Genomic DNA, 19,707 nt, shown 5'->3' with positions numbered 1-19,707 from the left:
GTGGGAGGTGGGTTTTCCCTTACTCAGCCGCCCACCAGCCAGACCACGAAGTGGGAAAATGCTCTCCATCCTGCCTGCAGATGTGAAACCGAACTTGCTCCAAGGCGGTCATCGCCCTGTCATCCCCGTGGGAATTGAGGTATGCGTGCTGGGGGCAGGGCAGAGGGTCCACACCTGCACCTGCTCCATCAACACACAAAGCCAGTATTTTATGGCCCTGGTGGTAAAAATACTTTCAGAAATAGAATTGGCGTACCAGCAATGATTCAAATAAACAGCCTCCTCGGGTAGGTGCTCCTAACAGCCAAGTTGGGGCCCTTTTGGAATAGAAGACATAAAATTCCTGGGACCTGGAGGGGTTCTTATACGCTCAGTATTAAGAGACCTCAAAACAGCGCTCTAATGCAAATTTTGAGTAACGAGGCTCATTCTCCCCAAATCCTTTTAAAAAGTAAAAAAGAGGGGCGCCTGGGTGGCTCATTCGGTTAAGCAGTCTGACCGGCTCAGGTCATGATCTCAGGGTCCTGGGATCCATGCCAGCTTCAACTTCAGGCACCGCGCTCAACGGGGAGTCTTGTTTCTCCCTCTGCCCCTCCCCCTGCTTGTGCTCTCTCTCCCTCTCAAATAAATAAAATCTTTTTTTTAAAAAGTGAAAAAGGGGGCACCTGGGTGGCTCAGTTGGTTAAATGTCCAACACCTGATCTCTGCTCAGATCCTGATCTCTGCTCAGATCATGATCTCAGGGTCGTGAGTTCAAGCCCCGTGTTAGGCTTCACGCTAGGCGTGGAGCCTACTTAAAAAAAAAAAAAAAGTAAAAATGTTTCATCTGGCCCAAATTACCATCCTGCAGGTAGGAAAGGGCAAGGGTCCTTAATCTCTTTTGTGCCTCAGACCTCGTGGCAGTCTGATGACGCTCGGAATAATGTTTTAAAACTCATGAAGCAAATGCGTAGACTTGCAAAGAAAACAAATTATACTGGAATTCCGCCAAAGTATTAACTGTAAGAAAAAATTCAAATAAAATTTTGAACTTGTCATATGGTAATATACGTGCTTCTTTATTAACACTTCAAATAGCAAACTCTAGCTGCAGCTCTAATAATCGCCATAATTCCAAAGGATGACTCGTGTAATTCACACTTCAGAGTTTCTGCAACAACCGAGATCTGATATGAACATATCCCTGACTTCTAGCTGTGGCAAAGCGGCAGGTGCTGCTAATACTGTTGTGGTTTCTCCTTAAATTAAAGAACTGTAACTCTTAGAGGTGAAAGACATAATTTTGCCCCCATTCAAGGTCATGGACTTACAGAATGATTTATGCACGAACCATCGCAGGCCCTCAGATGAACAGCCCTGCTCTAAAGAGTGAAGACAGGGGCGCCTGGCTGGCTCAGCCGGCAGAGCATGTGACTCCTGATCTCAGGGTCGTGAGTTCAAGGCCCAGGCAGAGTGTAGAGCTTACACTAAAAAAAAAAAAAAAAAAAGCGAAGACAAATTACATGTATTTGAAATAGAATGTTCAGAAAGTGGCAGGGAACAATGACACCATAAGAAATCAAATACCTCCTATTCAAAAAGCCCTCCGCTGGTCCCCCTGTCTGACTATCTACTTGCGGCATAAATCAACCTCCCAATTACTTGAGCATGATCAAGAATTCTGATCTTGCAAAACAAACTGGACAAGGACCCAGGCCTTAGAGGTGAAAGGGGTCTTGTGTGGTCTTGGAAAATGTTCTCTCACTGACCTTATTCTCCCTGTTTTAGACTGGTTGGAGAGAGCTAATCAAAAGTAAAACAATGAAAGTTTTTATGCCCATGTAGATTTATGCACTATAACTTTCAACTTGGAGCTTTGTAAATTGGAAGATTATTTTTTTTTAAGCTGGCTCCATGCCCAGCGTGGAGCCCAACATGGGGCTTGAACTCACGACCCCGAGATCAAGAGCTGAGCTGAGATCAAGAGTTGGATGCTCAACTGGCTGAGCCACCCAGGCACCCCTGGAAGATTATTTTATGACTTAATTGAGATTAAAATGTGGTGCTCGGGAGCTTTAAAAGATACCAGCAAATTCATAAAGACAGAAAGTAGATTAAGGGTTACCAACGACTGTGGGAGAGGGGAAGTTATTGCTTAATGTGAACAAAATTTCCATGTGGAGTGACATAAAAGTTTTGGACATAGACATGGTAATAGTTGCACAACATTGTGAATATAATTAATGCCACTGAATTGTACACTTAAAAACGACTAAAATGAAAGAAAATATGGCTAAAATGTTAAATTGGATGTGATTTATATATTTTTTAATTCTTTTTAAAAAAAGATTTTATTTGTCAGAGAGAGAGAGAAAGAGCACAAGCAGGGGAGGGGCAGAGGGAGAGGAAGAAGCAGACTCCCCTCTGAGCAGGGAGCCCGATGATGCAAGGCTCGATCCCAGGGCCCTGGGATCGAGACGTGAGCCGAAAACAGATGCTTAACCGACTGAGCCATCCAGGCGCCCATATATATACATATATATATATGTATATATATATATTTTTTTAAGATTTATTCATTTTGGGGACACCTGGGTGGTTCAGATGGTTGAGCATCTGCCTTCAGCTCAGGTCATGATCCCAGGGTCCTGGGATCGAGCCCCGCGTCGTACTCCCTGCTGAGTGGGGAGCCTGCTTCTCCCTCTCCCTCTGCCTGCCACTCCCCCTGCTTGTACTCTCATTCTCTCTCTAATAAAAAATAAAAAATCTTTTAAAAAAAGATTTATTTTTTATTTTTTTAGATAGAGAGAGAGCATTGTGGGGAGGGGCAGAGCGAGAGGGAGAAAGAACCCCAAGCATGGAGCCCAATGCGGGGCCCAACCCCACAACCCCGAGATCGTGACCCGAGCCAAAACCAACAGATGGACGCCCAACCAACTGAGCCACCCAGGCACCCTAGTGGCATTTATATTTTAACACACACACACCCCCCCCAAATAAATTACCATTTACACACAACAGATTGGCAAAGAGTAAAGTCATTCCGTACACTCCATGACCGAAATTGGATCAATGAGAATTTTTGGTTGAGTGGGAGAGGTATAAATTGGTATGGCCACTTTGAAAAGCTTTTTGGCTGGGCGCCTGGGTGACTCAATCAGTTAAGCATCTGCCTTCGGCTCAGGTCATGATCCCAGGGTCCTGGGATCGAGCCCCACATCGGGCTCCCTGCTCAGTGGGGAGTCTGCTTCTCCTTCTTCTTCTACCCCTCCCCCTACTTGTACTCTCTCTTTTTCTCTCTCTCTCTGTCTCAAATAAGTAAATAAAACCTTAAAAAAAAAAAAAGAAAGAAAAGCTTTTTGGCATTATGCTGTAATGTTGAAGAGATGCATACCCTTAACTCAGAAGTTCCACTCTTAAGCTTGTGTCCTGAAGAAATTCTTTTAGCGTGCCCAACAACTTCTACAAGAAGGTTCACAGAAGTACTATTTATACACCAAAAACCTGGAAATTACTGACCTATCTACTGATAGGAGAAAGGATAACTACATAATGGAACATTCATATGATGGAATACTGTTAGAGCAATGAAAATGAATGAGCCACTGCAACATCCATTACCATGGATAAATCTCTCAAAATATTGATCAAAGGAACAAGTTGCAAAAAGATCTGCACATAATATTCCATTACATGAAGTTCAAAAACATTCAAAACTAAATGTATTAGCAGCGTATACATATACAATAAAACTAAAAAAGAACAAAACTTGACAAACACAAAAGTCAGTATTGTGGTTTTCCCTAGCGGGAATGGGTAGGGATGCAATGGTTGGAAGGTACAGACTGGGGGACTGGGGTAAATGGTACTGGTAATAATCTGTTTCTTTAGCTCGGTGGTAAGTACATGGATGGTCGCTTTATTTTTTTCTTAGTCCTTTTGCATTATATATATTCTGTGTGGATATGGAATATTTTATAATTTTTTAAATGAAGTATGTATAATCATTAAACTGATTTTTTAATTTTTTTTAAAGATTTTATTTATTTGAGAGAGGATGAGAATAAGTGGTGGGGAGGGGCAGAGGGGGAGAGAGAGAGAGAGAGAGAGAGGGAGGGAGAGAGGGAAGCAGACTCCCTGCTGAGCAGGAAGCCCATGCGGGGCTCAATCCCAGGACCCGGAGATCATGACCTGAGCCGAAGGCAGGCGCTTAGCTGACTTAGCCACCACGGTGCCGCATAAACTAACTGATCTTTTTGAAGATTTTATTTATTTATTTATTTGAGAGAGAGAGAGCACGAGCAGGGGGAGGGGCAGAGGGAGAAGCAGAAGCAGACTCCCTGATGAGCGCAGAGCCAGACATGGGGCTTGATCCCAGGACCCAGAGATCACAACCTCAGCCAAAGTCAGACACTTAACTGACTGAGCCACCCAGGCACCCCTAAACTAACTGATTTTTTTTTAAGTGAAAAGACAACCCACAGAATGGGAGAAAATATTTGCGAATCATCTATCTGATAATGGACTAGTATCCAGGATATATAAAGAACTCTTACAACTCAAGGGGCACCTGGGTGGCTCAGTTGTTGGGTGTCTGCCTTTGGCTCGGGTCATGATCCCAGGATCCTGGGATCGAGCCCCACATCGGGCTCTCTGCTCAGCGGGAAAACTGCTTCTCCCTCTCCCACTCCCCCTGCTTGTGTTCCCTCTCTTGCTGTGTCTCTCTCTGTCAAAATAAATAAATAAAATCTTAAAAAAAAAAGAACTCTTACAACTCAACAACAAAAAGATAAACAACTCAAAGAAAAAAAATGGGTTCAGAAATAGACATTTCTTCCAAGAACATTTATAAGTGGCCAATAAGCTCATGAAAAGATGCTCAACATCATTAGTCTTAGGGAAATGCAAATCAAAACCACCGTGAGATACCATTTTACACCCACTAGGGTGGCTATAATCAAAAAACTGGAAAACAACGTGTGTTGGCAAGGATGTATAGGAATTGGAACTTTTCATATATTGCTTGGAAAGCAAAATGGTGTGGCCATTTTGGAAAACAGTTTAGCAGTTCAGAAAGTTAAACAAAGTTAGTTACCAAGTAGCACAGCAGTTATGTTCCAAGATAGATACCCAAGAGAATTCAAAGCATATGTTCACACAAAAACACATACATGAATGTTCAAAGCAGCGTTATTCATAATCGCCAAAGAGTGATGACACCCAAAATATCTATCAGTGGATGAATGGATAAATAAAATGTGTTCTAGCCATACAATGGAATACTCTTCAGCCATAAAAAGGAAGAAGTACTGAACCTTGAAGACATGCTAAGTGAAAGAAGTTGGACACAAAACGCCGCACATTATAACGATTCCATTTATTTGAAATGTCCAGAGTAAGTAAATCCACAGAGAGAGAAAGTAGATTAGTGGTTGCCCGCGGTTAGGAGAGAAAGGGGAAGAGGAAGGGATCACTAGTGAGTACAGGATTTCTTTTGGGGGTGATGAAAATGTTCTAGAGTCAGATAATGGTGATGGTTGCACAGCTCGGCAAATACACTGAGAACCACTGATTTGGTTACAGTTTAAAAGGGTGAATTTTATGTGGATGTAAACATGTGAATTATATGTCAATAAGGCTACTCCTGAGATAAATAATTTACACATAAAGTTGTGAAAGAAAACTTCCCACAGATCTCAAAAATAATTCTATGCTTGGAAAACGGGACTTCTTTGTATAAAATTTCAAACATTTTTAAACCTCCATATATATATTATATTTAAACTTCTGTTTTTCATTTTTGTGTTTTAAAAAATAAGTGGGGTGCCTGGGTGGCTCAGTCGCTTGAGCATCTAACTCTTGGTTTCGGCTTGGGTCATGATCTCTGGGCCGCGGGGTCAGGCTCCATGCTCAATTGGGGAGTCTGCTAGGGATTCTCTCTCTCCCTCTACCCCTCCCTGCCATGCTCTCCCTTTCTCTCTCTCTCTTGAATGAATGAATAAATAAATCTTAAAAAATAAGTGTGTGATGGTGCCCTGTTAAGGCAAAATATTTAAATATCTGGAGTAAATATGTAAAAAGTTAAAAGCTTTCATCATTTCTAAGATAATCCATAGATCCCAATATTCAAAATTAATAAGGCTTTGTAAGACCCCAGGTTATAAAGTATAACCATGTAAGGTTATAAAGTATAACCATACCTTGGGTTGGTTTATCAATTGCTAATCTTTATGTGTCAGGAATGATTTATTTGTGGAAAGAGACAGTCTTACTGAGGTGGGGTTACGCTGAGATAAAGGAGAAGTACAAGATCCCCAAAACAATGATCAGCAGCAAGTTCTCCTCCATAGCTGAGGTCAAATGGGGAGTGGGAAGGCTTCTTTTCAAGTTACTTCAAAATCCTGCCCGGAGGTCATGCATGGATTTAGATCTTTGCAACAAAGTTAGGATAGCCTATGATGTCTGTTCTCATGACTGTTGCCATATAGTAAATCACCTCAAAGCTTACTGGCTTAAAGCAACAACAATCATTTCATTATCTCTCATGGTTGCTGTGGGTCAGAAATTCAGGAAGGGCTTGGCTGGGAGGGTAAACTTTCTCAATACGGTTTTTTATTTTTTGGTAAGATATATATAACAAAATTTACCATTTTAACCCTTTTTGAGGATACAGTTCAGTGAACTTGTCCATCCCCCCAAACTCAAACTCTACACCCAGTAAACAGCAATTCCCTATTCTCCCCTTGCCCCAGCCTTGAGATAGTTTTTTAAATGTCGTATTTGACATGTTTCTCTGGTACTTACTATTAATTTTACTCAACATTAGAGCAATTGAATTTTCTGACTGTTGTTTAAACTTTTGTAAATGTGTATCTGCATTTAACTAAGGCCATGAAAACATTACCTATAAACAAAGTACCTATGATAAAAAAAAATAAAATAAATAAACAGCAAAATGGAAATTAAAAAAAAAAAAAGGATGGGGGCGCCTGGATGGCTCAGTCAGTTAAGTGTCCAACTCTTGGTTTTGGCTCAGGTAATGATCTCAGGGTTGTGAGATTGAGCCCCACATCAGGTTCCATGCTGGGCGTGGAGCCTGCTTAAGATTCTCTCCCTCTTGGGGCACCTGGGTGGCTCAGTTGGTTAAGCGACTGCCTTCGGCTCAGGTCATGATCCTGGAGTCCCGGGCTCGAGTCCCGCATCGGGCTCCCTGCTCAGCGGGGAGTCTGCTTCTCCCTCTGACCCTCTTCCCTCTCGTGCTCTCTATCTCTCATTCACTCTCTCTCAAATAAATAAATAAAATCTTTAAGAAAAAAAGATTCTCTCCCTCTTTACATGCTATGGTGAGCACTGTGAATTGTGTAAGATTGATGAATCACAAATCTGTACCCGTGAAACAAATAATATATGTTAATTTAGGAAAAAAAAGATTCTCTCCCTCTCCCTTCCCCTGCTCATGTGCTGTCTCTCTCTAAAAAAAGGGGGAAAAAAAGAAAGAAAGAAAGGATGATTTAAACATTCCTCAAAAAATTTACACCTTGTTCTTAATCATTATTCTTGCTTTTATTACTTTACTAAAGCAAGTACATTATACTTTATTATTTGGGCATCTAATTAGGTGCCTTATACCTTCCAATGTCCCAGTGACATTGGAAAACTAGACTCCTTTCCCTTTTGAAATAACAAAACTAGAGACTTAAATGCTGTAAACCTTGTTCCAGAGTATTTAGGCTAAAAATAAAATCCATACACACACATGCACCGGGTGTATTCAACCCACATATTAGATTGCTTTAGTTCTTCTAAAGTTTATAATGAAATGGTGATTAATGGAAGGTCAAAGCTAAGGTTCTAGACTTCTGCCTCAGTCAAGATGGGGTAGCATGGACCAAATATACACTCCATCCTCAAACAATACCACTCAAAACATTGGACGTTGGGCAGTGAACAGCAATATCTGGAAGATGGGAAGCCAATGAGCTGAGCCCTGCAATGGTCCCACGTTATTGGAAAAAGTTTCCAGGCTGTGGTGCAGGGACGGGGAAGCCAGGAAGAGCCCAACAGTCTCTCCAAGCTGAGTGCACAGAGGCAGAAATCTGGGAAGTGAGACTAGTTCAAGTCTTCAGGGCAAGTAGCAGAGAGAGCTACATGGTGAGAGAATTGTGGAGACCTCTGGAGGACCCTTCCTGAGTATTCAGTTGAGAATACTGAATGCACATTCAGCACATGATGTGAAGAAACTACCAGAGGCCAAGAAGAAAACCACCTGGAAGGATCAGAGGGAACAGCGCCCCGTGCCCAGACAGGCCAACTACAGGGCGTGATTCCAACAGCCAGAGTGGGAAACCTCCAAATCCAGAGAACACTGGAGCACAAGGAAGGGTCTTGCTCAAGGAAAGAATTAACCCTGGAAAAAACAGCTCTGCTTCCACTTCAAGTTTAAAAGCAAAACCCGAGGGGAGCCTGGCTGGCTCATTGGGTGGAACATGCGACTCTTTGTCTTGGGGTCATGGATTTGAGGCCCGCTTTGGGTGTACAGATTGTTTAAAAATAAAATATTTTAAAGAAGTAAAATTCATTCAAAGCAAGACCTGAGAGGAATAAACAGTCTCCAAGTAACTGAACTGTGTCCCAGAACCAAACTCAAGGATATTTAGAACAATATAAAAAATACCCAGCATCCAACAAGGTACAACTCACAAGGTCTGGCATCCAGGTAAAAATTACCAGGCATGTGAAGAAAAGAGAAAATATAACCCATAATGAGGAAGAAAATCAACCAAAAGAGACCCAGAAATGACACCAATGGTTCTTATAACCATGATTCTACATGTTCTAAAAGCTATACAAAATATGAATTCATGGGCGCCTGGGTGGCTCAGATCGTTAAGCATCTGCCTTCGGCTCAGGTCATGATCCCAGGGTCCAGGGATCGAGCCCCGCATTGGGCTCCCTGCTCAGCGGGAAGCCTGCTTCTCCCTCTGCCTCTGCCCCTCCCCCTGTTTATGCTCTCTTTCGCTCTCTCTCTCTCTCTCAGATAAATAAACAAAATCTCAAAAAAAAATTTAAAAATTGGGTAAATCAGTAATAAAGAGAAAATCCTGAAAGTAGCCCAAGGACAAAAGACCAATCAGGCGTATGGGCAAAAAATGAGGTGGAGACAACCCGATCCCTCATGTTGCACTGTCATCTTTGTTCTTGGTGTCATCCTGTTGAACAAGGACATGGGTTTTTGACACCTTCACAGATCTTGCTTTCGCTCTCTATGTAAATGATCAACTGTCCGAATCTAAAAAGGTCTTGTTGTTTCTTTACTGGCCCAATCTGTCAGCCCTGCTTGATACCCCTCGGTGAGTTTGAGGTTGAGTCATAACTTGGCCTGAACTGGGACGGTGTTTTGTGACTTACAGTGACCAGAGGACCTTTAAGGAGCAAGCAGAAAGAACCAATAGCACCTGCCCACGTTTCTGGCCATGACAAGGCAACGATTACCCACTGGCTAAGGTGGTTTTTTGTTTTTTGGGGTTTTTTTTGTTTTTTTTTTTTGGCATTCCGCATCGCTGTTCTCAGATCTACTAGATGTCCTCTTTGAAATATGAAAATGATGTTAAATGTTTCAGCAAGTGTGTTTTGCTCACATGAAGCACAGGAGTTTTGTTTTCTGTTTTGCGCAATAATTTTGATTCAGCATTGTGTTTGGGCTGAGACTAAGTTCTCTGGAACTCCACCAACCACCCCTACTGCCCATCTCAGAGAACCTTGTCTCTAGCGTTTGAAGTCTTGGGCGAGAGTCCTTCCTTTGTGGAGTATGGTCCAGGCACTGGTTACTGGAAGAAACTGAGTGCTGTCCATGGGAATCATGGTCTGTGCGACTGGAGTGGCCATCTTGAGCTGCATAGCCTTCGACCCACCGGGTCATGAGGCTGGGTGGACACAATGCAATCGTTGAAAGGTGGAAATGGTGCATTTGGGATCGGATTCAATCAGGTCCAGAGGACGCAAGGAAAAGAAGCAAATAGGAGGCTCACTTCTCTTCTGGTGCATTAGCACTGCTTTGTGTTCACCTTTGTCGGAAGGTATGGGCAGTATCCAGAACTTGCTCATCTTCGCAAATTGAAACTCTGTCCCCAGTAAACACTTGCTCCCCATTGCCTTCCCCCAACCCCTGAAAAGTGATTCTACTCTGTCTCTCTAAATTTGACTACTCTTGGGACCTCATACAAGGAGAATCATGCAGCACTTGTCTTTTGTGTCTGCCTTATTTCACTTAGCATAGTTTCTTTAAGGTTTACCCATGTGTCTGAATTTCTTTCCTTCTTGGGGCACCTGGGTGGCTCGGTCAGGTAAGCACCCGGCTCTCGGTTTCGGCTCGGGTCATGATCCTGGGATCATGGGATTGAGTCCCCCATCAAGCTCTGTGCTCAGCACACAGGCCTGCTTGGGATTCTCTCCCCCACCTTCTGCCCCTCCCCTGCCTGCTCTCACACGCAGGCATTCTCTCCCTCTCTCATATAAATAAGTAAACCAAATCTAAAAAAAAAAAAGAATTTCCCTCCTTCTTAAACCTGAATAATATTCCACTGGGTATGGATATACCACATTTGCTTATGTATTCATCTGCCGGTGGACATTTCCATCATTTCCACCTTTGGGTTATTGTGAGTAATAGCTGCTATGAACATTGACGTTCAAATATCTGTACAAGTCCCTGCTTTCAATTTTTTAAGGTGTATACCCAGAAGTCGAATTGCTGGATCATTTGGTAATTCTATGTTTAAATTTTTTGAGGATCTGCCATGCTATTTTCCATATCTTTTTAATTGTTTCCATCTATTTACCCATTCTATATTTCTTCTTTCCTTCCTGCAGACACAAGCTAGCATTTGGGATTATTTTCCTTCACTGGGCGTAGATCACTATCTTAGCAGGACTTTCTCCTTTGGGCACTTTAAAGATATCATCCCATTCCCTCTGGTTTATATAATTACTCATAAAGTAAGCCATTGTTCTCATTGTGCCGCTGAATTTAAAGTGTCTTTCTTCCTCTGGCTGTTTAAGAATTTTCCCTGTATGTCTTTAGTCTAGTGAAGTTTGACTCTGGTCTGCTTGGGATGGTTTTCTCTGTATTTATCCTGCTAGGGTTTACTGAGCTTCTCGAATACATGGATTCATATCTTTCATCAATTTTAGAAAGTTCTCAGCCAATAACTCTTCAATTAGGACTCTGGTGCCTTTTGTCAATCTTCTCCTGCTGGCTCTGATTTTCAGCATTGGCGATGAGAGTCTCCTTTAGCATTGCCATGTAGATACTCTCCCTGTGCTGGGTTCCACTGGCTGTCCTGAGCTTGTTATTTTGTTCTTTCAAGTTTTCTAGGGCAGTGAAGAAAAGCCAGCCAACTCCACAAGTCATATGATTGCCATTGACCGCGCATCCTTCAGGATCTAAGGGTGCAATGTATGTGGGTACTTACCAATACACCACAGGAGCAGAGAGTCAGGGGCAGTTGGGGGTATATGGTAAACCCAAAGGTAGGCCAAAGAGATGTGGGTTGTAGGCTGTATCCTGTAGATCAGCAGGCTTATCTCTACAGGATAACCAGATGGGCCATGAAGAAAGCTCTATAGAGAAAAAGATCAGCTAATAAAAGCATACGGAATGATAAAATTAGAAATTCAACGTCTTGTGGCACCCAGTGAAATAATGGATCCAGGAACAACCACTACAGGCTGTAAAAAAGCATTAGGTCGGTTTTTGGAACTTTATTATGGATGGATTAGCCTGCCAACTCCAATCAATCCTATCATGACTAAAAGCAAAACAACCAGTCTCAACAGGGATCCTGAGGTGAGATGGTGGAAAGAACACAGAACTTATCATGAATCAAACAAAGAAGCAAAAAAACAAAAACAAAAACAAAAAACCTGAATTCAGTGAAGTCTCTAGATCTAACTACAAGTTTATAAAGTAAATTATATTATTAATAAGGGGATAGATGAACATGTCAAAGGACGCTTTAAAAAAATGCATTTAGCCTAATCTAGAACTGAGAAATTCTGTAGGAAAAAATACTCTGTTTCTTCAACAAGTAATTGTAGTGGGAAAGAAAGAAGGGAGGGGCACTGACATACATAAGATGTAGAAATTAAATGTAATCATCCAACTGTTAAAAAAAAACATTTTTGAGACAACTGGGAATATTAAAACATTGACTAGGTATTAAATGATATAAAGGCATTACTGTTAATTTTGTTAGGTGTGATAGTGGTATTATGGATTTTTTAAAGGTTCTTATTTGTTAGGGATACATCCAGAAGTATTTACCGATAAAACAACACGGTATGAAATTTGCTTTACAATATACTCTGGGGTGCACCAGGGGCAGAAATCAAAGTATTGACAGGTGCTGAAGCTAGGTGATAAGTATGTGGGAATCACTTTGTATTCTCTCAAGACTACTTTTTTAAAAGATTTTATTTATTTATTTGACCGAGAGAGGGAACACAAGCAGGGGGGAGCCGGAGAGGGCGAAGCAGGCTTCCCGCCGAGCAGGGAGCCCGATGCGGGGCTCGATCCCAGGACCCTGGGGTCATGACCTGAGCCGAAACAGACGCTTGATGACTGAGCCACCCAGGCGCCTCTCGGGACTATTTTTTATATCCACAATTAAACTTTTTTAAAAAGATTTTGTTTGTTTATTTTGAGGGCACAAGTGGGGGCAGGGTAAAGGGAGAGAGAAAATCTCAAGCAGACTCTGCACTGAGCGCAGAGCCCAACTTGGGGCTTGATCTCACCACCCTGAGATCAGGACCTGAGCCGAAATCAAGAGACACTCAACCGACTGAGCCACGCAGCCGACCCCCCCCAATTCAACTTTTTTAAAAAGACACAAGTTTGATAATGAAGAGAAGGAGAACACCTGCAGAGGGACATTGAGTCTGGGGCGAGGGAGCGTGCTTATTTGCTGATGAACAGACTGAGAGTAACAGAAGAACTCCCCGGTGCAGCCAGTTCTGGAGGGTCATGGGAAATCGGATGCCAAGCCCAGATGGCAGACTTGAGCTCGGCAAGGGTGGCAGTTATATTCCAGCCTCCATTACCTGAACTCCAGCTAGTGTCCTAGCCACACACTCGATCTTAATTGACCCTTACAGCCATCCCAGGAGGTAGTGTCATTATGCCCATTTTAGAGGTCGGGAATTGAGGCTCAGAAAGATGAGTGACTCCCTGAGAGTCAGATAACCTGCTCATGGCAGATCCTGCGTTGAAACCAAAGTTGCTGTGCTTCCAAAGCTTGTTGCCATGAGACAGGATGAAGGTGGAGGGGGCACAGCAGAGGCAGGCTTTGTGACTGGTGGCCTCTCTTCCTTGCAAAGCCGGATGGGAGCTGTTAAGGACAGGGTGCCCGGCCCTGCTGATCACCCTGGGGCTGCCAGGGAGCTAAAGAGGAGTGAGTCACGCCCCTGGTCCAAGATGATCTGGGCCAGCCAGTGAGACAGAGGTGTCCCCAGAAGGAAATTCAGCAGCGAGAATTATCAGGTGCCCCATGTGTCCCTCTTCCCCTCTGCAGCAGCTTCAAGAGACACGGGTGCAAATACAGAGTATGAGTTGACCTGAGCTGTATATGAGTCAGCAAAGGGTGGAAGTCTTCCAAATAAAACTCATGCAAATGCAGCTGCAACCAAGAGCCCCAAGAAGGGGAAGCCTCCCAGGACATGGGAGGCTACCTGCATGTCACCATGCTCTGAACCTCACCACTGCACTTGAACTTCTATTTTCTGTGTAGTTCTGACCTGCCCCTGAGTAGAGGCCTGTTTCTGGGCCAATTGCACCATCACTGGAGTGGCTTAGGACAGAGGCTGAATGACCTGCATTAGACAAACCATCTTGTCTACCTGGTGTTGCTGGCCACCTTGGTTGCCTTCTGACTTTCATACCATGTCCTGAGTTCATGGTTGGCTAACCCAAGCCTGCGTTTTCTTCTTTCAACCCTTCTGAAGCAGTTCACAGAAAACAGGCAACATTCTTACTTTCCATTGCTCCTAGGTCTCTCAAGGGCCATCAGGGCAGATGAGCTAATGCAGCACCTTCTACCTGAGTCTCAGCTCCATCTGTCACAGGAGAAAGCATGAGTGATCACGCTGCAGTTGCCTGCCAGGGGTGATCACCACCCCACTGACCCCTAGCATGGGGATCCCTACTGCAGCCTGCCCAGTGCACAATCCAATCCCATAATCCCACCCCGAAGTGCTGCTTTCTTGAGTCACTTCTAGTACCAACTGTCTTAGCCTGGGTTCCATTCAGAAGTGTGAGTCATTTATCTTGGGAAGCGATCCCAGGGTGACAGAACATAGGAGACAAGGAAGAGGGAAACAGAGAAGAAAAAAAGCCAATCCAAGAGAGCTGCTCCCTGCTGTGGGCGTTCCAGAGCTCAAGCCAACTTGGACCCTCTGAGAAGGCATATAGAGCACAGTTCAGAACTTTCCACCCAGGGAGTGGAAGAGAGAAGCATTAATCACCAATTCCTGTCCCCATTGTTCAAGCATTCCACATGTAACGTTAACTCCCTTTGCAAGTCTGGCTCTGGATCTGTGAGAGTACCCAGTGGGCTCAAGGGCTTGAAGCAAGAGCTGTGCTGTGCCCTGGGGGGTTAAGGGGGGCTGGGGGGCAAGGACCCGAATACAAGTTTGGGAAATCTGAAATGAGGCACAAAAGCAGTGAAGAAAGGCAATTCTTTCACTTAGTGATTCTAGGGAAACTGGATATTGGCATGTGGAAAAAAATGAAATTAGTTCTTGACTTTACATCAACCCCCGAAAACAGTTTTAGACAAATGGCAGATCCAAATGGGAAAGACAAGCCAATAGAGCGCTAATAGATAAAATAAGGGAGTTTCTTCGTAACCTTGTGGTAAAAACAGATTTTTAAAAATAGGACACAAAAAGCCCTAAACAGAGGAAATGGTGATAAATCTGACTATATTCGAATGAAGAGCTCCTTTTTACAACTGATGCTAGTAAACAAGAAAACAGGTGAGCACGGGGCGGGGGGCGGGGGACGATGCATTCTGATTGATTCCAAGTGTGCAGAGTTCCAGAAACAGGACCAACCACATGAGTTTTAAAGATGTATGGTTAGGTGGTGAAAATAGAAAAATATAAAGAAAAGGCAGAAAGCAATTACCATTCAAGCCAGGAGAGTGATTACCTTGTGGTGGTGGGGGAGTCGTGATTTGGAGGATCAGGAGTGGCTTACGGTCCATGTTCTAGACCTTGATGGGAATGGAGTCACACGGGTGTTTGCTTCGTGATTGTCCATTGAGCTGTGTTTTGTCTTTGTGTATTTTTTTTTTCTGTGTGTATGTTTCATTTCATGATATAGAAGTTTAAAAAGAGTGTCTATCTCAGAAAGTTTTTGTGACAATTAAATGAGATAGTGCATAGGACCCCATCCCAAAGAGCCTGGCATATGGGCAAGTGTCTACCAAGGTGAGCGACTCTAATTATCATTTTGATAATTAGATATCCCTTTGATAAGGGAGATTTTGAATGTGACCTGCCCTTGCGTGTGGAACTCAACAGAAGATTTGTGGGTGATCCACGTATTCATGGGCAGCCACCCAGGGAAGGAGTGTAGGGCACAGGAGGGGCAGACCATGTCAGGAATTGAGAGATCATGGGCTAGCCTTAACAGGGCAATGTATCTCCTATTGGGTGATGTCCCCTAACCTGGGGGACAAGTTGGCCAAGTTCAGGAATAGGAAGATATTTTAGTAAGTCAGAGTGGGAGGTCTGGAGAATGTGGTTGTACCAGCGGCAACTCTAAGCACCTCCTACCATTGCTCAGCATGACCTGGGTCAGAAGGAGCCCCTACCTGTGGGTGCTGACCTGCCTGTGGGTGTGTGGGGCCCAGAGACAGAAGCATAGGGGCTTCATCCACATTGGCCTCTGGGCTTCAGAAAGCCTATTTCTGCCACCCAACCCCTTAGTGCCCTACTGGACGAGGCAGAGCAGGGCAGATTTATAGGGTATGTGCTGCCTCAGGTGGGCAAAGTGGGCTCAAAGCTGGTAGTACTCCCCAAAGCCTCCCAGACAACAGGAGGTTGGCACCTTGGCAACCTAGCAAGGTGACTTTTGTTTATTATGTATTGAAGTATCATTTTCATGCAATTAAATTCACCCTTTTTAAGCATAAACTTCAATGAGTCTGACAAACGTGTGTATTCACATAACCGCAACCCCAATTCCGACATACCACAAGTCCATCACCCCAAAAAGTCAGTTCCCTCCTCCTGCCCTTGGCCCCTGCCATCTACTGAGCTGTGTTCCGTCCCTATCATTTTCGCTTTTCCAGAATGTCAAGTAATGGAATCATTCAGAAGGTTGTAGCATTTTGAATCTGACTTCATTCGCTAAGCATAATGCTTTTGAAATTCATCCATGTGGTTGCAAATATCAATAGTTCCTTCCTTTTTATTCCTCAGCAGTACATCACTGTATGGATATATCACAACTTGATGATCATTTGGATTGTTTCCAGTTTGGAGCAATTATGAATTGAACTATAGGTATTCATATACAGGTCTTTCACTGGACATGCATTTTCATTTCTCTAGGGTAATGCCTAGGAGTAAGATTGCTGGGTTGAATGGAACATGTATGTTTATCTTTTTTTTTTTAAAGATTTGTTTATTTATTTTAGAGAGAGAGAGTGAACATGCGTGAGCTGGAGGAGGAACAGAGGGAGAGAGAGAGAGAGAATCCTCAAGTAGACTCTTCATTAGCTGAGCATGGAGCCCAATGTGGGGCTCGATCTCACAGCCCCAAGATCATGATCTGACCTGAAACCAAGAGTCGGACACTCAACCAACTGAGTCACCCAGGTGCCCCTGTTATAGGAAACTGACAAACTCTTTTGCCAAGTGGATGTATTTCATCTCAGTTTTGATTTCCCTTGGTGAAACTGTTCTTTTGTCGTCGACAGCAGGACCATCGTGGCAAGACCACTGACTCACTAATTCCGCAAGAAACTTAAATTACGGAATAGTTATAGACACTTTTGCTGTTTAGTTCTTTATGTACCAACCACAACTCAAAGGATTAAAGGAGGAGTGCCCACCCCTCTAGGGTGACTAGCTGTTCCAGTTTGCCCAAGATTCTCCGGCTTTTAACACTGAAAGTCCTGCGTCCTGAGAAACTCCTCAGTCCTGGGCCCAAACTGGGATATGTGGTCACCCTACTGTTGAGTATCAGGGCACTGAACATCAGTCACTTCATTTTATTCACAAGTGTCAAGGTGGGTTTGTTTGCCCCCTACTTGTGCATAAAGAAACAGCCTTCAAGAGATTAAGTTGCTTCCCCAGCCCACAGTCCAGAATTGGTGGACCCAATCTTCCGCACCAGGGATGCCAGACTCCAAAGCACCGTGGTCCTGGGCCTCCAGGGCCCAGGCCAGCGGGTGCACCTGGGTGGAGCGCTGCTGCCCTCTGGTGGCAGAGGGAGTGGTGCTCTGGGTCTGAGTCCACACTTGTGGCACCTATCTGTGGGAGTCGCGGGGCAGAATCTCAATACTGGCCTCAGCCCTCGAAGGGGGCCACATGGAGCGACCCCATCAAGGCCTGCTGGGGGCCATGGTCTTCCCATCCTTAAGACTCGTGATCAATCAGACCCTCACGGACCTGGGCCCAGAGTGCTGGGTTTGAGTCTGTGTGACCCTGAGCCAGTCCCTCACACCTCTGGGCCTCAGTTCCTTACCTGTAAATCAGGATGATAAACATGTCGACACACTTAGACTAGGCTTGGACACTGAGGTTGTTATTACTGGCTCCGTCGCACCCACATGCCCCCCACCCTTGTGCACTCAGTCACTTCATTCATTCATTTCACTTCCGTCCAGCAGCTGTCTGCCAAACACCAGCTCTATGCCAGACCCGGAGGTGGGGGGCGATGGGGAGATGGCTGCTCTCTGGCTCTTTACTCTCTGCTGATCCACTATCTCATATGTTCATTCATTCATCTGTCCCCTAGTTATTGCGTTTACACATTCATTCATTCATTCTTTCTTTCTTTTTTTCAGGCAGTTGTTGACTTTCCTCTTTCCTCCTTCCCTAATTCCTCTCTTTTGCAAGCATTCTGGAAGCACCACTCTACTCTAGGCCAGGATTAGATGCTGGGATTCCAGCTCAACCCTCCTCCCAGACTTGTGGGTAGGCAGATGGTGAGGACACGCTCTGCTAACTACCATATGCCAACCATCGGGACCCAGAGCAGGGAGAGCACCAAGAAGAGAGCAACTAACTGCCTGGAGAAAGGAATGGGGACAGGGGAAGAGGGTAATCAGAGAAGGCTTCATGGAGGAAGTAGCATTTAAGCAAAGCTAAGAAGGGTGTGTGGGAGTTCTCCAGGAAAGGAAAGAGACTCCAGGTAAAGTCTTTTTGTGTGTGTGGCATAGTTGGGGGAAAACGAGGCACCTGGGTGGTTGGAGTGTGTGATGTAGGGTCATGTGTCCATGACTACACCCAAGCCAAGCCCTCCAGAGTTTCCAGTGACAGACCTGGGCCAGTAAAAATCTTCTCCTAATTCATCACCCTTGGTCACTGGAAAATCACCTACAATCAGGGGGTCAGGAATGGCGTTAGGACACTAACACAACACCCTGTCACAGGGGTCACCTTGCCAGCAGGGGACATTCAGTGGGAGAGCTGTCCTGGGCTGAGCAGGCATGCAGGCAACAGCAACAGTGGTACCTGAGGTGCCTGGCCCCCACGATCACACCATCATCCAGCAAAAGCTAGTTGGGTACTTTGCTGTGAGCCAGGCCTTGCCCCAGATATCAGAATACAGCAGTGAACAGAATGTCCACTCTTTAGTGGGTGACAAGTAATAAATGAGAAAACAAACAAGTGTGAAGACCACCAGAAATACACCTGTAGTTGAAAAATTGGTTCTGTTGCCTCTTTCAAGGAGGAAGACTGCCCTTACTTCAAGAAGGGGGTATGAAAGAGGACTTATTATAGGATTTGGGCTTGGGTGAGGTGACTTGGGGGAGGGTTCAAGCAAGTGGGTTTAATTCTGGATTAGAAGCAACACAATTCCATGACTGGCTCTCTTCATAAATATTTAAAGTGAGGGGCGCCTGGGTGGCTCAGTTGTTAAGCGACTGCCTTCGGCTCAGGTGATGATCCCAGGGTCCTGGGATCCAGCCCCGCATTGAGCTCCCTGCTCAGCGGGGAGCCTGCTTCTTTCTTCCCCTACCTCTCTCTCTCTCTCTCTCTCTCTCTCTCGTTGTGTCTTTCTGTGAAATAAATAAATAAAATCTTTAAAAAAAAAAAATGTATAGTGAACAGAGGCTAACGCTTTAAAGAAGACAGCAGTTACTCCCAAGAGCCAGAATGAGGAAAACGTTTGGTCTTTTTGTGGTTCCAACAATATTCCTGTTTTTAACTGTGTTCAAACATGATTACAGAGCAGTCTTGTTTATGCCTCACTCCATCATGGTGACAGAATGGCCTTGTGCGCTGTTGGTGTTCTGGGAAATTGTTTATGTCCAAGAGGAGGACATCAAGGCCTATCTGTGCCTGCCAGGCTAGCTCCCAGATTGGGGGGGGGGCTTTCCTCTTTCTCATAAGAAAGGCTCTCATTCATTCGACCCTTGTACATTTTCTGGGTGTCAGGTGCAGAATAATTCGAGGACAAAAGAGACATGGCCCCAGTCCTCAGGGAGCTCAGTG

Source organism: Eumetopias jubatus, unplaced genomic scaffold (assembly GCF_037043125.1).
Source record: "Eumetopias jubatus isolate StellerSeaLion01/CBP00866 unplaced genomic scaffold, mEumJub1_p1.0 scaffold_12, whole genome shotgun sequence".
Taxonomy (NCBI): domain Eukaryota; kingdom Metazoa; phylum Chordata; class Mammalia; order Carnivora; family Otariidae; genus Eumetopias; species Eumetopias jubatus.
The sequence above is the reverse complement of the archived record's forward strand: the minus strand, read 5'-3'. Positions refer to the sequence as shown.